This window comes from Acromyrmex echinatior, chromosome 7 (genome assembly GCF_024713525.1).
Source record: "Acromyrmex echinatior isolate Ae372 chromosome 7, ASM2471352v2, whole genome shotgun sequence".
Lineage (NCBI taxonomy): Eukaryota > Metazoa > Arthropoda > Insecta > Hymenoptera > Formicidae > Acromyrmex > Acromyrmex echinatior.
The window spans coordinates 7,343,684-7,360,777 of NC_141858.1; the positions used below are offsets into that span (position 1 = coordinate 7,343,684).

The following is a 17,094-nucleotide window of genomic DNA, read 5'->3' on the forward strand; positions in this document are numbered from 1 at the left end:
CTACTCCGGAAAAGATGGTTATGTGCGGGTGGTAAAACTGAGAACGAGTAAAGGTGAACTGGTTCGACCCATCCAAAAACTAATTCCCTTGGAAGTGGAACACTCCAGTCCTGAAGCTGATAACTTTATCGGATCTAACACTACGACGTCAGAGACTACTAAAGGAAATGCAGCTAAGACCCTCGAGGAATCCGTAGCTGTCCCTAGAGAGGAACCGAAATCGTTGGAAGAATCGAGCTTAAACACCCGAAGGGGTCGTATCATCAAGAAACCAGATCGGTTCAGATACTAGAAATGTTTGTCATTTTATTTTTGTTTTCATTTTTTTAGATAGGTTGATTTGCTCCAAGAAGTCACAACTCAAGGTGGGAGAGATGTTGGAAGCGCGCTCTCAATACCGTTGACATAGAGGGCGAGACGCGTGTTACCGGCCGAGCAGCGAGTTAAAGGAAGATGCCGGAATGGCCACGTGTGAACGACAGAAGAAGATGAGATCGATCGCAAGCTGAGCGAGTGCTGTCCGTTCCCGCCAATAGAACTTTTTACTTTTGCCTTTTTTACTGTCATTGTTACTACGAATGATCCGAACCATATGCTCTTAATGTTTTTATAATAAAGTAGCATGTTCGTGTAAAATACGAAGAAATGTCTAATATTATTGAGAACCTTACGATTCTGAAACCGCAGCTGCAACAATCTTGATTGTCTAAAATAGAACCAATCATCAATTGTAATCGTAACCCGTAGTCTGATTTATCTTCCTCACAAAAGAATGCACTCAAAAGAAAGGAAAAGGAATAAAAAGTAGTATGACAGAAAGAATAACATTATAAAAAGAGATAAATTATTATTATTCATATTGTAAAATGTTTGTATGTTATTTTATATTTAATTATTAGTGATTCTTATAAAAAGGAAAGAAGGAATAGGATTGAAAAGAAAAGAAAAAGAAGGAAAAGAAAAAGAAAAGGAAAAGGAAAAGGCAGAAAGGAAATAGACGAAAAATATGATAGAAAATATGATTTTATTTAGAGTAAAAAATGCATGAAAAGAAGTATAGTATCGTTAGAAACAATATATTAATACTCATATTAGTATTTTTAAGTTGTATTTTATTTTTAGTCATTATACAGAGTGTTTGATAAAATTTTCGCATAGGGGTTAATTAACAAATTAAATACTAAAAATCGCCAAATATTGGTTTTCAATAATTTTTTACTCAAGTACTGTCAATTTTATAGAAAAATAACAAGTGATAAATATTGTTTATTTTTTTCTCATAGAGTTCTAAGAATTTTTTCAGAATTTTTTAGTACCGCATTTTTTCAGAATTCTATGAGAAGAAAATAAACAATTTTTGTCACTTGCTGTTTTTCTGTAAAATTGATAATACTTGAGTAAAAAAATTATTGAAAATCAATATAATGTAATTTTTAGTAATTAATATCTTTTTAACAATTGCAAAATGGTAGAGAACTTTTCAACTCACTTTAGTCTGCTCTACTCCTATGCGAGAGTTTTATCGTTTCTTATCAAGCACTCTATATATTGAAGAGTTTTCTAAATTCATATTATAGGATTTTCTTCTAGTAGAGAAAAAGATGGAGTATTTATATAAATATTTATTCGTCTGCAAGAGGAAAGTGAGAGAGTGGGGGGAGGGGGAAAGGGGGGGGGGAGAGGAAAGAAAGGGAGAAGGAAGAGGGATGGGAAGGGGGAGGGAGAGGGAGAGGGAGGGAGAGGGAGAGGGAGGGAAAGGGAGAGGGAGGGAGGAGAGAGAAAGAGAGAGAGAAAGATAAAATGAAGTAATTTTTTCGTAAATAAAAATGATGTAGAATATAACAGAAGCGCAGTATTATGAGATTTTTGGTATTTTAATAGAATTATTTTTGAGGAGACTCAATCTGACTTGACACAGATGATTCAAAAACTGCAAGGTAAAAGGAAATAAAATGAATTTTTTAGTTTAGTTTTATGTATAAATTATAATTAAGGAAATAATATTTTTGGAAATTTATATGATATTGAATAAATATTGATTTTGTTCTTGAATATTAAATTACAACATTGGACACACATTAAATTACAACATTAAGACACATATTTTAATGAATATTAAATGTTTTTATCACATTTTGTTATGTTGTGATTGTGAACGTTTTTGAAGATTCAATAAGTGTAACACATTTTGAAACGGTCTTAGATCTGAAAGTAATTATTGATTTAAGGTAGGGGAGACCAGTCAGTTGAATATAGGGGTAAGTAGAATAATCGAAGCTATATTAAAAACAAAACATACGAGACACGCGTAAACGTGTCTGAGCATGCAGCAGCGACTGCTACTAAAGTCTGCTGTAACATCATGTTGCGAACACATCTATGATAGAAGTTTTGCCACAAGTTTTTAAAAAATCATACGCCTAAGTAAATATTTTTATTCTTAAAGTTTTTGTTTTACAATCGTATACGATTGTCTGAGATATTTGATTTCTACTTAGTAGTGTAGTTCTTACTTAATAAAGTCCAACAGATTTTTTTTGTTTATATGTCTTTATTATCGTATATTGTTAATATTTTTAAAAAATGAACGGATGGAGATAGTAGACTAATCACAGCATGGAACTGTATAGTACTTACTCAAAATTTTATTCCTTTAAAGAGATTTTCCTCAGTGGTAAATGTTATAAGTTTAATTCCCTCATGTCCAATCTCAAAAACTAAGCTTATCCGATGTTTTTACACGAAATGAACAAATTTTGCAAAAAGAATTTATTGTTTTGTCCTGCGAAGCGAATGTTTGTGTTTAAAATATATTTTTATAAAAGTTTTATTAATGTATAGCCAAAGATGTAACTTAAAATACATTAATCTTTATTTTAATAACCTCAGTCGAATTAACCCGGTCCCGGGACTAGTTAAATCAGATGGAATGCATTAAAAAAATGCATTTTTTTCATATTAGTGATCAGTTTCCCCTTATTATTAAAATATTATTAGGTAGTCAAATATATATAATAACTGGTGTAGAATTCATTTTTTCGATAAGTCTCTTAATTTTGTCTGTAAAAATTTGAAACTAAAAAATGAGTCTATTAGCCCCGGTCTCCCCTACATATATACAGGATATCCCATTTTAATGTCCCATCCCAAATAACTTTTTTATTTTTTATCTTAGAAAAAAATACTTCAGACAAAAATTGTATGGTTTAGAAGGGGATATAAGATAATATTGTTAGTTTGATCTTGGATAGTCGTTTGAAAGTCATGTGAAGGTTACTTTTAATTTCTTAAATGAGAATTCCTATTTTTCATTACATATTCTTATAGCTTACCTCGAGAATATACCTCTTTCCAAAACACTATAATAAAATATTTTTTCATTAAGTACTTCTCGAGTTATAATATAAGGCTCGAATGTTAGAGGACTCAATTTTTCGACTCAATTTAGTTCACTCTACATAAAAGCATTTAGCAAAAACTTACGAGACACTCTGTATACATATATACGGCCCTACTCGTCCTGAGCAAGTAGAGTGGACTAAAGAGACTAAACTGAGTAGAAAAGTCCTTTACCATTTTGCAATGCTCGCAATAATTAACGAAATATTAACGTTTAAAGATAGCCGAATACGCACGTCCACCCGACCTACTTTGATTGCCGAAGGTACGGCTCACCGAGCTTACGGCACGTGGGCCGCGAGGAGTGGATATGGCCTTCAAGGTCCGTCGCGCCGTTCAAGCTTAGAGGCTCGCGGCGGTGAGCCCCGCTCCTCACGGCCCGCGCGCTCGATAGGCTATACCTTCGGTAATAGGTCGGGAGGACTCAATTTTTCGACTCAATTTAGTCCACTCTAACTACATAAAAGCATTTGGCAAAAACTTACGAGACACTCTGTATACATATATACGGCCCTAGCGCGTATTCGGTTATCTTTAAACATTAATATTGCGAGCATTGCAAAATGGTAGAAGACTTTTCTACTCAATTTAGTCCGTTCTACCTGCTCGGGATAAGTGGGGCTGTATATTCATGACATCCTGTATATACATATTTGTATATATAATGTTAAAAGCAGCGTTCAGTAACGCGCGTGAAGCGTGCGCCTGTTATGTTCTAGTAGTGTTTATTAAAAATATAATATGACTGAATTAACAATATTTATGGCTAATATTTCTAATATTTTCTCTCCGAGAATGAACAAAAAATTTTTCGCTTACTTTTGTTTCATTATATAACTATCTGATTAACGATCAATATTATACCAAATTCATATCAATTATATTATATCTATAGAATTGATACATATATAATTAGAATTAAAGTTGTTTAGTAATATATTGATTGGCTTAAGTGACGTTATTATTAAAACTGTTAAATGATGTCGCGCCACATAATCGATCTTATCAACGTCGTTGTATCTAGACAAATCCAACGTCGACAATATCGGCAAAGCTGACATTAGTTTTTTAAACTAAATTTAATTTAATATTAACATTGATTAAATCAGCTAGTTTGACGTTAGCTCTGCAAACTAAATTCAACTTAATATTGATCTTGGTTGAATTTTTAGTCAGCAAAGTCACATATAACATCCTTCAAAATAACGGAAAATGTTTGTGGTTAATTGCGTACTTTGTAATATTGCCTCGGGTGCCTTTCAAGCAACTCAATACAACATAATGGTGATTATCTCATCCTTGTTTAACATTAGCGAACAACTAGGCTGTAATTATGCACCGTATCACACTGTGTCATGTATGTCTCTTGTTAGAAGGCACCCATCTTAAAATTAATAATTCGTAAACAAAAAGTGATATCATAACTTTTAAGTTTGGATCAAATATTCTTATCAGGTTTGCTACTGACATCTGATTGCTTTTTACGACACTGCTTTTTTTAGTTTTAGGCCAATATATCTTCCCATATTTATATGGCACTGACTTTACTTCATTATTTTTTATGAAATGTACTATTTTAAATACTTCCATTTTAAAAATAATGAATAATTGATTGCTAATGAATAAAATCCCAAATAATTATATAGATATCGGTGATAGATTAAATTAAGTCTGTTCTTTTATATCAATAGTATAGAGTTAATAAATTTTATGATTTGCCACCCACACGCACGCACGCACGCACGCACGCACGCATGCACACACACTAAACTGTACATAATTAAAAAGTAAGAATTTCATATGATTAGGCATATCATTTAGACTGAAGGACAAAATTGATAATGTTCATTACACTAAATATGATCAAAGTACAGTATGAGTAAGTTTTTGTCACTAATCTTACTAAAAGAATAGTATTAAGTATATATATGATTGTACAAATATTAACTTTAAGTCAATAAATAAGTAAAATAGATCGTCATAGTCAACCAAGTCATTTTTATAAAGAAATTATGAGCGGCCATAGGTGCACAAATCTATAGACAAAAATATTAATTTAATTTTTTAGCATTTCAGTAGTTTTTTAATCAAAAATATTTCTATTTATACTTACAAATTAAATTAACTAATAGTGTTTACTGATTTTATGATAAAAAAAAGTAAAAAATAAATTTTTAAGAAACAATAAGAAAGCTTTATTTAAAAAAAAAATCTAATTTTGAAGGTGCTTTAATTTTCTGTTCTTATCTTATACTTTATCAGAAAAATTTGCTACGTTTTTATTTTTTATACTTAACTTTTGAGATATTATTTTTAAAGATAGGTATAATATTTTGTACAACATACAATATTCTTTCATTTTAATTTACTTTTGTGTGGATCGTACATATTGTGCATTATGTATATGATAAAGTAGGCATATAGTTGACATCTGATTTTTAACCGAAAGTGTAGTGTTGATTGATTTTTCTATACAAAATATGTGTAATACAGTTTAGGTGACTAGCTAGTTTAGATTGTATTTGCCGTACAGAATCTGATATCGGATAAAGTATAAACATGTACCTATGCATAATTTAACTAAAAGTTGGAATGCGCAACATTAAACTATCGAATCGACCATGATTTGTGTGACTACTTTGGTCGAATTGCAGTTAGATCCACGTCGAGCCGACTTTAAATACTGACTAATAGTATTATTAAATAATTATTGACTAATGGGACATCGTCGTTGACTCGACGTCGCTCCGACTATTTTGTGTTGCTTGGATTTACTATATCTTCGCTGTAGCACATAAGAACTAAAAAATAAAATATAATAAAATATGATATAATTAAACTTTAGTATGTAAAATATTAATGAAAAATAAAAATATTCAAAGATGGATATCTTTCTAAATATCTTATATTTTTCTGTCTTAATATTCTATCTTAAAAGTCCTGTTTTAACATTAAAGAAAACGAGTAATTATGCAGAAGACAGGCCTACTCATCAATTTTGATAAAATTAAGATCATTCGATGCGTTTTTGCACGAAATGAACGAATCTGATAGATTTTTTAACTTCAATAGTCGTCAACTTCAACACTTAATATTTCGGTTCGCGAGGCAAAGCGACATATTTTTCTGCAAGATTCGTTTATTTCATGCAAAAACGCATCGACTGACCCTAATTTCATCAAAAAGGTGAATAGGCCCATTTCCTGCATAATTTATACAAAGAAAGTAACAAAAAGTAACGATTTTTTTATCGTTACTTTTAAGTATCTATTAACGGTAACGCATTACTTTTTAGAATCGATAACAAGTAACGGTAACGAGTTACTTTTTACCGTAAATAATGGTAACGCGGTAACGCGTTAAAAAGTAACATTTAAACAAAATAACTTCCAACCCTGATGTCTACTATACATTGTTCGATATGTACGAGTCATCGCATGACGCCATATGGCGTTTTGTACTGACGGTCTAAACTGACGGTTTCTGTAACTCGCCATTGCTCTTACTCTCACGTAGCACAGCAGCGCTTATAAAGCACTAAAAAAGCGCTTATGCAGAGGCTCTAGCAGTTTTTTAGCGTTTTAAAAGCGCTTTCAAAATCCACTATGAAAAGCGCACTTAATGCAAATTAGCGTAAAATAAATACAATCAGCACAAATGCAGTTTTATAGCACATTTACAGCACTTTTCACATAGCACAACAACGCCTGCAAATCGCTCGGAATGTGCTGTAAAAGCGCTATGAAACTGTATTTACCCTGCACTTTGCAGATGTTTTGCTGCATGAAATTTATTCTCCAGATGGAGTGAAAAAATTTAAGAAGATTAAAATAACAAAATGACTGCAATTGTTTTATAATATTTTATTACAAACATGTAAATAATAACATGTAAATGAAAATTTACATTCACATTATACATTTCTAACATGACAATTTATACATTCACATGAGATAATTATTTATTATTATGAGATTTAATTGCAAACATATAAATAATAACATGTAAAGCAAAAAACTATAAAAAACTACAAAAATATAAACAAGATACTATACAAAATATTACTACATGAAATAATGCTACTCTATTCAGTAAAACAAAATTTTGAAGAATAACAAAGTTAATTGGGAGATAACAAAGTAAGAAGATGTAAAATTGGTAATAAAAGATCACTATTCTATCAGGAAAAAATAGTATAATATATCGGGTATCATGAATATATGGCCCCACTTGTCTTGTTGTAGTAGGTAGAATGGACTGAACTGAGTAGAAAAGTCATGCCGTGCACTCGGTGGGCCGTACCTTTGGCAATAGTAGGTCGGGTGGACGCGCGTATTCGGCTATCTTTAAACATTAATATCTCGTTAATTATTGCGAGAATTGCAAAATGGTAAAAAGCTTTTCTACTCAGTTTATCCACTCTACCTGCTCAGGAGTGGGGCCGTATATTCATGACACTCTGTATAAAATGATTCTTTATTGAGCTCACTTTTCACTAAGTCATTTCCAATTTAAAATACTGTTGTCATTAGCTGAAATTATTTTTAATTTTTCCTGATATAAACACCATAGAGTTAGATTGGTCAGATTGGTCAGAATTAAACCTCAGCGCGTACGTGCGTGCGTGCGTGCGTGCGTGCGTGCGTGCGTGCGTGCGTGCGTGCGTGCGTGCGTGCGTGCGTGCGTGCGTGCGTGCGTGCGTGCGTGCGTGCGTGCGTGCGTGCGTGCGTGCGTGCGTGCGTGCGTGCGTGCGTGTGTGTTAAGCTCAATACATTAATTTCACTAAAATAATTTAAGTTAAGTAATTTATAACGCGATACAAATTATGAGTTATTTTTTTTAGTGACGAAAGACCTTTTCAATCCGTTATTAATAACGATTGACTTTTCTAACTGTTTTCATTACCGTCATGAAAAGTTCACAATGTCAAATTGTGATTATAACAAGGTTATAATAACTTTGTTGTAATGTTTATAACAAGATTGTAATAATCAACAAAGTAACGATATTATAAGCAACGCGTTACTTGCCAATACTGTTTAAAATTAATAAAATGTTAGACAAAGACAGACTAATGTGAGTACAAACGCAAGTCACAAAAAGATATAATTTTAAAGTAATTATAATTATAAGATTAAGAATTTATAATTATAAAATCAGTGCATACAAGTATTCGACTCACTTTGGAATCATCCTCAGCGAATAAATCGGTTAATGATTCACATTCCTCCCAGAGTAATTAAATGGCCAGTCACTCGATTGCAAGATCCAAAATGAAATCCATTAAAGTATGTCGAAATAAAAATATCTATATAGCAGTCAGAAAATATATAAGATCTATCTTTAAATGAAATTTGTAAATAAGAGAGTGACTCATCACACTGCAACGAGAGATATGTCGACAAAAAAGAAAAATGAATAAAACATAGAAACGTCAATAATGTGGACCGATATCATATGTTGTCAGTTCAGAGTTCAGATTCCGTTCCTATATATGAAGGTCTAGACACATAAAACAAAGTAGGTAAATATCAATTATGGAAATATAGTCAACTGTGGAAATTATTACATCAAGCTGATTAAAAACAAAAAATACAAGAAAGGAATTGCGTCAATGTATAAACAAATTTCATTGGTCATAATTTACTTAAAATTGGAATGTAACCATATAAGAATTCTGTATTTGACTGTAAGTTGAGAGAAAATAGTTTTGCTCCTTTTTTCAGAAAGCTTAGATTTTAATTTATATAAACATTATGTTCTATTCTAATTGCATCATACCAATTTCTTTCCTGACTCATACTTATTTCGAAATATATTTGTCCGAATATGACGATGCCTTAAATGATTGATAGACTTAATATTACACAAATCAACAATATCGCTGTACATACGATGTGATGATTAGAGGAACTGTCGGTGTGTTAATTGGCACAAACAGCGAATGTGTGCTCGCGGCTGGAAATGGTCCAACGGATATTCCTACGGGAACATTTCGGAATCCAGGAAGATCCGAGTGATAGAGAGCGAACGCGCAACGGTCGTCGAACGGACCAACCATCGACAGTGCCCGGCGATACGGAAGGATTCATGGTGCTCGGCGCGCGCTATTTTGCCTCCATTAACTCTTTCGCAGCGAGCCTATAAATCATGGGCCGTCTGATAAGGCCCATGATCGTGCCATTTTCACGTGTTGCGGCCATATCCGCTATCGGAGCAGAGCTCGTTTCAATCGCATTATTTCCACCTTCAACATTCTCCATCTTCATCCCTCCATTGACTTCCTCCAATATTAAGGACGAGCATGTTGTTTCTTTGCAAGCAAAATACGACATAGACATGTAATTTCAGGCTCGCTCAAAGTATTGAGCTCGACTTGCTGCAAATAGGCTCCAAATTAATTGATTTGAATCGTTATGTATGGATCTTTTATATGGGCAAATAAATGAAGAAAAGAGTAGTCATAATATATCTCTTGTGAACTATGACGTTTTGTTTTCTTTTCAACTTGTAGCGTTGTTCTTTATACATACATCTAACTTTATATTTCTATTTAAGTAAATAAATCTAATTGTATATAAAAGTGACTCGTAAAAAGTTCCGGTAATTTTATCAACATAATTCGCAACTAAATTAATGAATTTGTATGTAAGACAACTGCTCAATTACGCTACTGAAAGATCGATTTAATAATTGGAAATAGTTGAAAATTTCATAAAGATTGAAAGAATACAAAAAGTGACGACAAATTGAGATTTTTCTAAGATATACTATCAACTTATTGCTAGCCTACAGATTGAATAAAAATTCATTCTTTAAACTCCCTCGATAACTTATCAAAGCGACGAATGATACATTGCAATGGAAAAGTCTATATATGAAACACAATCAATACTAGAAAAATGCCTAATACGGTCAAAGCTGGATCTTCATTGCTTTAAATAATTCAATCTTGAATTACTAATATACTATATATGTACTTGCATATATACCATATTGTAGTCTTTTAGAACTACGTGCCGAATTGTTTTTCCGAACTATAAACGCAATTAAAACTGCTCTAGTAATCGCGAATTAAATTGATAAGCAGTTTATTAATTTGATGTTACTATCAAGCATCATATTATAAAGATGTTAATATGTTGAAACTATTAATAAATTTATTGCGAAAAATATTACCTCGGCCGGAACTTGAACCCGGATCTCTTGTATTCCGTAAGCCATTAGACCAAGGTTATATATAAATTAAGAAAAAGATTCTTACATTGTATTTTCGATATAAAAAGTTGTGTAATTTTATGTTTTCCGTATAAACAAAATTACAGCAAACTGGAACCAAGGGCTTTATTCTCGAAAAATATCGCAAAAATACTATACTATACATTAAAAAGTATACGTTACATAGAGGAAGGGAAGGAGTTATAGGAAATACATTCTATTTTATTGAAATAACTCAGTAGATATTGAAATAACTTAAAACAGATATTCATGTGACATAACTTCGATATAAATTTTTTAACTGTAGAATGATTTATACTATAAAAATAGAAGTTCTTCGGGTACAGAACAAATATAATTTACTAAAAAATGAAAAGAGTAAAAACGCAATTATGGAATGGAAAAGAAGGGAGGATATGAAATATTACTAATTAGTAATATAATATTATAGTATAATTGTAATGTGTGGGATATTATATAGTATAACTTTACCCATTGGATACATTTCAAACTTATTTCATTTAAATCATTTCATAGCCACATTCAAGACTTCTAAATTAGAAATTATAAAATTCATATCTACTTCTTAAATTAATGGATACTTATACTTCTCATAATGGTAAAAAATATACATCTGTAAAATTATCTGTTGCCTGCAGACTAAAATGTGGCTTTTATGACAACGCAGTAAACACTAATGTCCAGTGGCCGTATTATAACATCTAAGCAGACTATGAAGAAGTAATTCTGATGGTCGCCTTTAAAATACAACGCAAACTCTGTCTCTATGTAAGATATTCCACAATTTCTCACTCATTCCATAATTATATTTCCTCTATATTTTCGTATTATAGATTTAAGAATATAATATAAGTCTTGGAATTTCAAAACTTCGTTCGATAATGAGTATAATTACTCGTAAGATTTATCATATATCAGCGCGCGCGAGTATATATATTATTTTATTATTTTATATTATTTTTAAAAGAGAGATTTTACATCGAAAAGCTCTTCTCTCAAGTTATATTTCGCCACGTGTTGTAGAGCCGCTGCGTCAGTATTTTTTATAACACATCGTTTATATGCCGCCAAATTAAGCTGCGCGATAGAAAAATGAAAAATGAATCCTGCATTGAAAATCGTGTTCAAAATTAATTAATCAAAGATCACGTTATGAATTGAAAAATGACGAGCCACACCTCGCCGCTATTGTTGATACGATTGAAACGTAGGATGGTATAGACAGGCCGCTGATACATATATACAATATATATGTACGTGTATATATATATATATATATATATATATATATATATATAATATATAAAGCATATGTATATGTATACTTTTTCAACAAACTTTTGGAGAATTTTCAGTTTGCAACATTGCAGACCAAAGATACTCCACATTAAAATTTATAAATGTTATTATACGATAAGAACACAAAGAAACTTTACTATGTATCAATCGATATTTTTTTCTTTCTACCTCATACATATCGTATTATACAATATATAAATATGCACTCGCGCGAGATGGAATCGGGGAATAATAAAAGTTTACAACAGTTCATTAATTTTGCTGCTTTTGCCCCACGTTATAGAATTATTGAAAATAGTTTACGAATGAGAACGATTTATTAATTATTAATCAATTATGTTTCGTTTCATCTTTAATTAATATATATTTCTTTATTTAAAACTATTGGAATCGATTATCTTATTTCAGAGAATGGTATTAACTTTCCGAGATAATGACTGCGTTCAGCAGAAAAGTAGCTTTGCAACTGTTGGAAAATTCTTTAATGTAGTTCTTATTCTTACCTCCTTACTGAATCTAAATGTACATAAATCAATTATGTTAACGACATAATTTTACAACAGTTGCAAAGCTGCTTTTTTTGCAGAAAGCCAATGTTGAATTTTAAAGATGTAGTTGATTTTTAAATTCTGCTAAATAAATTTAAATCTATAAAAAATAAGTAAAACACAGTAATCTACTTCTATAATGGTAAAAATTCATTCGTTGTTAAACCTTTCATAAGTATGTATCAATTTTTTCAGTGCGGAATAATATAAAAATCTGTACCAAAGTTCAAAAAAACCAGATTGCAGACGGTGAAAATTTTACATTACCGACGGCTGAGAGTTATCATTAATTTTTCAACGAGAGCAGGTAGTAATACAGCTATTAGAACAAACAAAAGATCATGAAATTCTCTGGCCGAGTAAAATTGAAAACTTGAAGATATTCGTGTACTATTCACCGAACAATTACTTCATTTTCAGCTGTTTGCTCGGTATGTACCGTACATAGAATTGAGAACGCTATATCTCGCGAATGTACGACACCAATGGGAATACGGGAGAGTTTGAAGCAGGATTTAATGTTTCTTCTGCGGGTTACAGGAGTTTTCCCGCGCGCGCAGGAGTAATTCCTAACGCAGAATTAATTCCTGCAGTGCCGCGGGACACCGCACCGTTCTACCGGAAGCATGGCGCTCGCTTCGATTCGCGCGGTTTAAGCATGGATAGGCAAGAATAGTTGCGAGAAGAGCCGCATTGTTTGCGCGGATATGCGCAAACACGTACGAGCGAGCGGACGATCGTAATCTCTGTAGAGAAGTTTATTTTGCACACCGCTGACCAGACAGTTTTTCATATCTCCATTTTTCATCTTTAAAAAGGAAAATAAGAGAAAAAAACTTGCGCTTGTGCATAATTTTGACAAAAAATTCTGACGATTGTGCAGTTTCCCGGCATTTCTCGAATTCGTATGTGTACTTTTACTTTCAGCTTAATATTTCATTTCTGTTAAAACTAAAAGTTTCTTATATACTCACTATAAAGATTAAGCGATAAATCGGTATGAAAATAAAGTAATAAAAAACCAAACATTTAATTAGTATAACCATTGAATAATTATTGAAAAGTCAAAAATGTACCTCGCACTAATTAAATATATGGAAAATTGGATCTCGGCGAAATGAGTTACTTTTCACATATAATATAGCTTGTGAAGAACAAAAGATTTCATAAATACAAGGTAACGGATAGTTAGATATTTTTGAGCTGTCATGATAAAAAATGTTCTGTAAGCACAAGTTTTACACTTTTGATATTCATTGTTAAAAAAACTATTTCTTGTTAATCCAATCTTTTATTTATTACATGATAAGCTACATTATATGTGAAAATGAACTCATTTTTCCATATTAATGTTCTTTCAGAATTCTATCTTTTATACAATATAAAAAATATAATTTTAATCTAAAAACGATCAATAATGACCATTCGACATTTTTAGTGTTAAGAAACAAAAGCCTAATGAAGTAAGTTTTCCTTCAATTTTAGATTTTAATATGTGCGTATTTAATTAATAAGAATATCGATGCCTATTATTTTCAACTACTCAGGCTGCGGCTTAGGTAATTCGACCTAAATGTGTTATTGCTAATAGCGCAACCATAATTATATTATGATAAAACAACAAACAGTCCACTTGATGGTTCAAAGTTAAGCAGCTTTGATCGTAATTTGTATTAGAATGAGTGATCATTTGGAAACATCGAGTTTCCTATTGATAGTGATGCACGTGCTTTTCACTGTACTGCACCGTTTTACATAACGGAATTATACTCGACGGATAATTATCTAAGCTATTTATTATGATGAATAATTAGCAACAAATAGTTAACTTCTATAATAAGCGATAAAATAACTACATAACGACAATAATAATACGCTCGATCGTATAATACTAATAATGCTAATAAATAAATAATAATGCTTGAGTGCAAATTATTTAAAATTTTCCACATCCTTCACTTTCCATATTTCAAAACATATGTAACAATATTTGATGAATTATTTATTCAATGGATAAAAAAACGGAATAAGGCTTATAGTACTTGCAAAAAAAAGATTTATAGACGTTAACAGCGAATACAAAAACATCATGTAAATTCTGCAAACGCGGATTTCGGATGCGCTTTGGTAATGCATCTTGATCGTTGTTGACTTCGCGCGTTTTATCACCCGCACTTAATTTCCCAGAGGCGAAAAAACAATACGCGCTTACAGTTTTCGATTAGCTGGCTCGCGATCCAATACGAGTAACCGCGACCGACTATCGCCATATCTTGAAACAAAAATCGTTAATGTCATTAAAAACTAAACATACTCCCATACATGTCTCCTACATAGCGATCGATTAAACAGACAGATGCTAATTAGGAAACTTCGTGCAAAACAAGGCCGTTGTACGATACTGTCAGTGGTTTTCGCAATTAATTTTTGGCGTATAATTCACTCGAGTTAATTTCCCGGAAGAATAAAAACGTATGCTAACTTTCTCAATTTTGTATAACTTAGATATACGAGCAAATAGAATGGCTGATTCTGTATGTGACATTTAAATTTTAATAGTATTCTCTGAAATAACTTTTGATGTCATTTAGATATCTCAGTTATTTTTTAATCTGCAATTGTGGAATATGAATGTTTGGATTACTTCAAAATAAATATTATGAATTGTTCTGCCTGCAATTTTCTGAAGATTATTGTTTAACGCGTATTATTATCATAGCTTATAGATCAAACAAATCATTAATGCTAAAAAATACTTAAAATTTAAATTTCTTGCGTGTAAACATTTTTTATTACAATTACAAGCGTTTTTCTTTCATGGTAAAGATAACTTTCTACAGAAAAAAAATCATTAAAGAGTGAAGTTAACGTAACAGCTAAGTAATTAGGATGTGTCGGCCAGTAGTTGGAAAAACAAAAAAGAAAAAACTAAGTTGTTAAACTAGTTACAAAATTCTTTATACTAATATTAAGAATCTTTATTTTAGACCGTATATGTGAGAACACAATCAATATTAGAAATTAAATGTTTATAATGATCGAAATTGAATCTTTAATGCTTAAATAATTCGATGTGAATTATATGTATGCATACTATACAGGGTCCGGAAAATAGCCCGTCAATATTTCGAGAAGTGATTCAGGACCCAAAAAGAAGGAAAAAAGCTGTATATAGTCAGAAATGAATCATTTCCGAGTTATAATAACTTTTATATTTAAAAAATTGTAATTTATTTCTCTTAATCACAATCATAATTTTTATTCCATAGTGTTTTAACATAAATAACTGCATTTTGGACTATTTTGACATTACACAAGATGCACCACATGGAGGCATAGTTCGCTTGACATCCTTCTAGTAAAGTAAAAAAATGTAAAAATAAAAAATAAAAAAAAAGGGATGCCAAGTAGGCTATACCTCCACGTGGTGCATCCTAGATAACGCTAAAATAGGCCGAAATGTAGTTATTTATGTTAAAATACTACTTTTTTTATTTTTGAAAAATTGCTGTTTTTGTTATGTAAATGACATACGCATGAACTTTTAAATTCCTTCGTAAAATTAATGCAATGATTCATTATGAAATTATGTAACCTCATTTTTATTAAAATTTTTTAGTTATCCTTTTATTTTTATAAAACCGAATTTAACCTTCTTTTAGTACATAACAAAGCTTAAGTAGATTGCGCATTGTACTGCGCAAATGATTATGGTGCGGCATGGTGCCTTTCGCAATCTAGCGCAAAAATAAATAACAGATCTTAGATTTATTTGTGTTACCCTTAAAATTTTTGTAATTAAAACGAAATAGATATGTTCGTTGAAAAGAAAAGAAAGCGAAGATGCTGAGTAAGAAGAATAATTTGAGCGATTAAAAATTAACATATGTTCATAAAAATGTAGTCATAAAATTTTGAAACTGCGAGTAAAGACAAGTTTTTAAAAAATTTTGTAATTCTTCTTATTCAGAAGACTTTATGTGATTCGTTTTAATTTGCTCGTTGGTGCGATAGTATATCCTAACAGCACAAGACGTCCAGGATCATTCTGAATGTGTCCCAGGACATCCTGGATATTTTAAAGACATTCATACCTCCTGGATGTCCTGAGGTGATCCTTAGGACATTATTTTCGAGATATCCTCAGGTTGTCTTTATGGAATAGCCTTAGAAGGTTATTTGAAGATCCTTCGGATAAAATGTGCTATATAGGAATTATTGTAGTATGTTCCGATTGCGGGTGATTAAAAATAATTTGTATATACAAATATTTGATTTATTTCTAAAAGTTCTTTTATTATATTATATTTATTTCTAAAGATTCGTACCAATGCTTTAATTACGGTTAATCTTATTGTCCATTAATAATTGCGTTTTAATTCCTTATATTTAATTTGTATTGTATTATTGTTCTTAATGAGAAAAATTCCATATATAGTACAATTCAATATTCTTTTTTTCCGTCTAACTGTTTCGCATAACATATACTTAATATAGCATTCGTCATTTTTAAAATCTACACATAGATTGTTGAAAGTTTAAAATGCAATATCCAATTCTTGCACATATTATTGAAAATCTATTGTTGCTGTAATTAAACATATGTTAC

At 31.2% G+C, this 17,094-nt stretch overlaps 1 protein-coding gene and 1 long non-coding RNA gene across 12 annotated transcripts in view; both read right to left on the reverse strand.

The window, feature by feature from the left end:
• LOC105153659 (A-type potassium channel modulatory protein DPP6) overlaps positions 1–17,094 on the reverse strand; it is a 635,032-nt gene that overhangs the window by 152,899 nt on the left and 465,039 nt on the right. The gene's annotated exons all lie outside the window — the stretch shown is intronic.
• LOC147909132 (uncharacterized) lies at positions 1,864–10,818 on the reverse strand. The gene is made up of 2 exons (XR_015545593.1): positions 8,582–10,818; positions 1,864–6,200 (listed from the first exon to the last, which is right to left on the reverse strand). It is a non-coding gene; the product is annotated as an uncharacterized LOC147909132 (long non-coding RNA).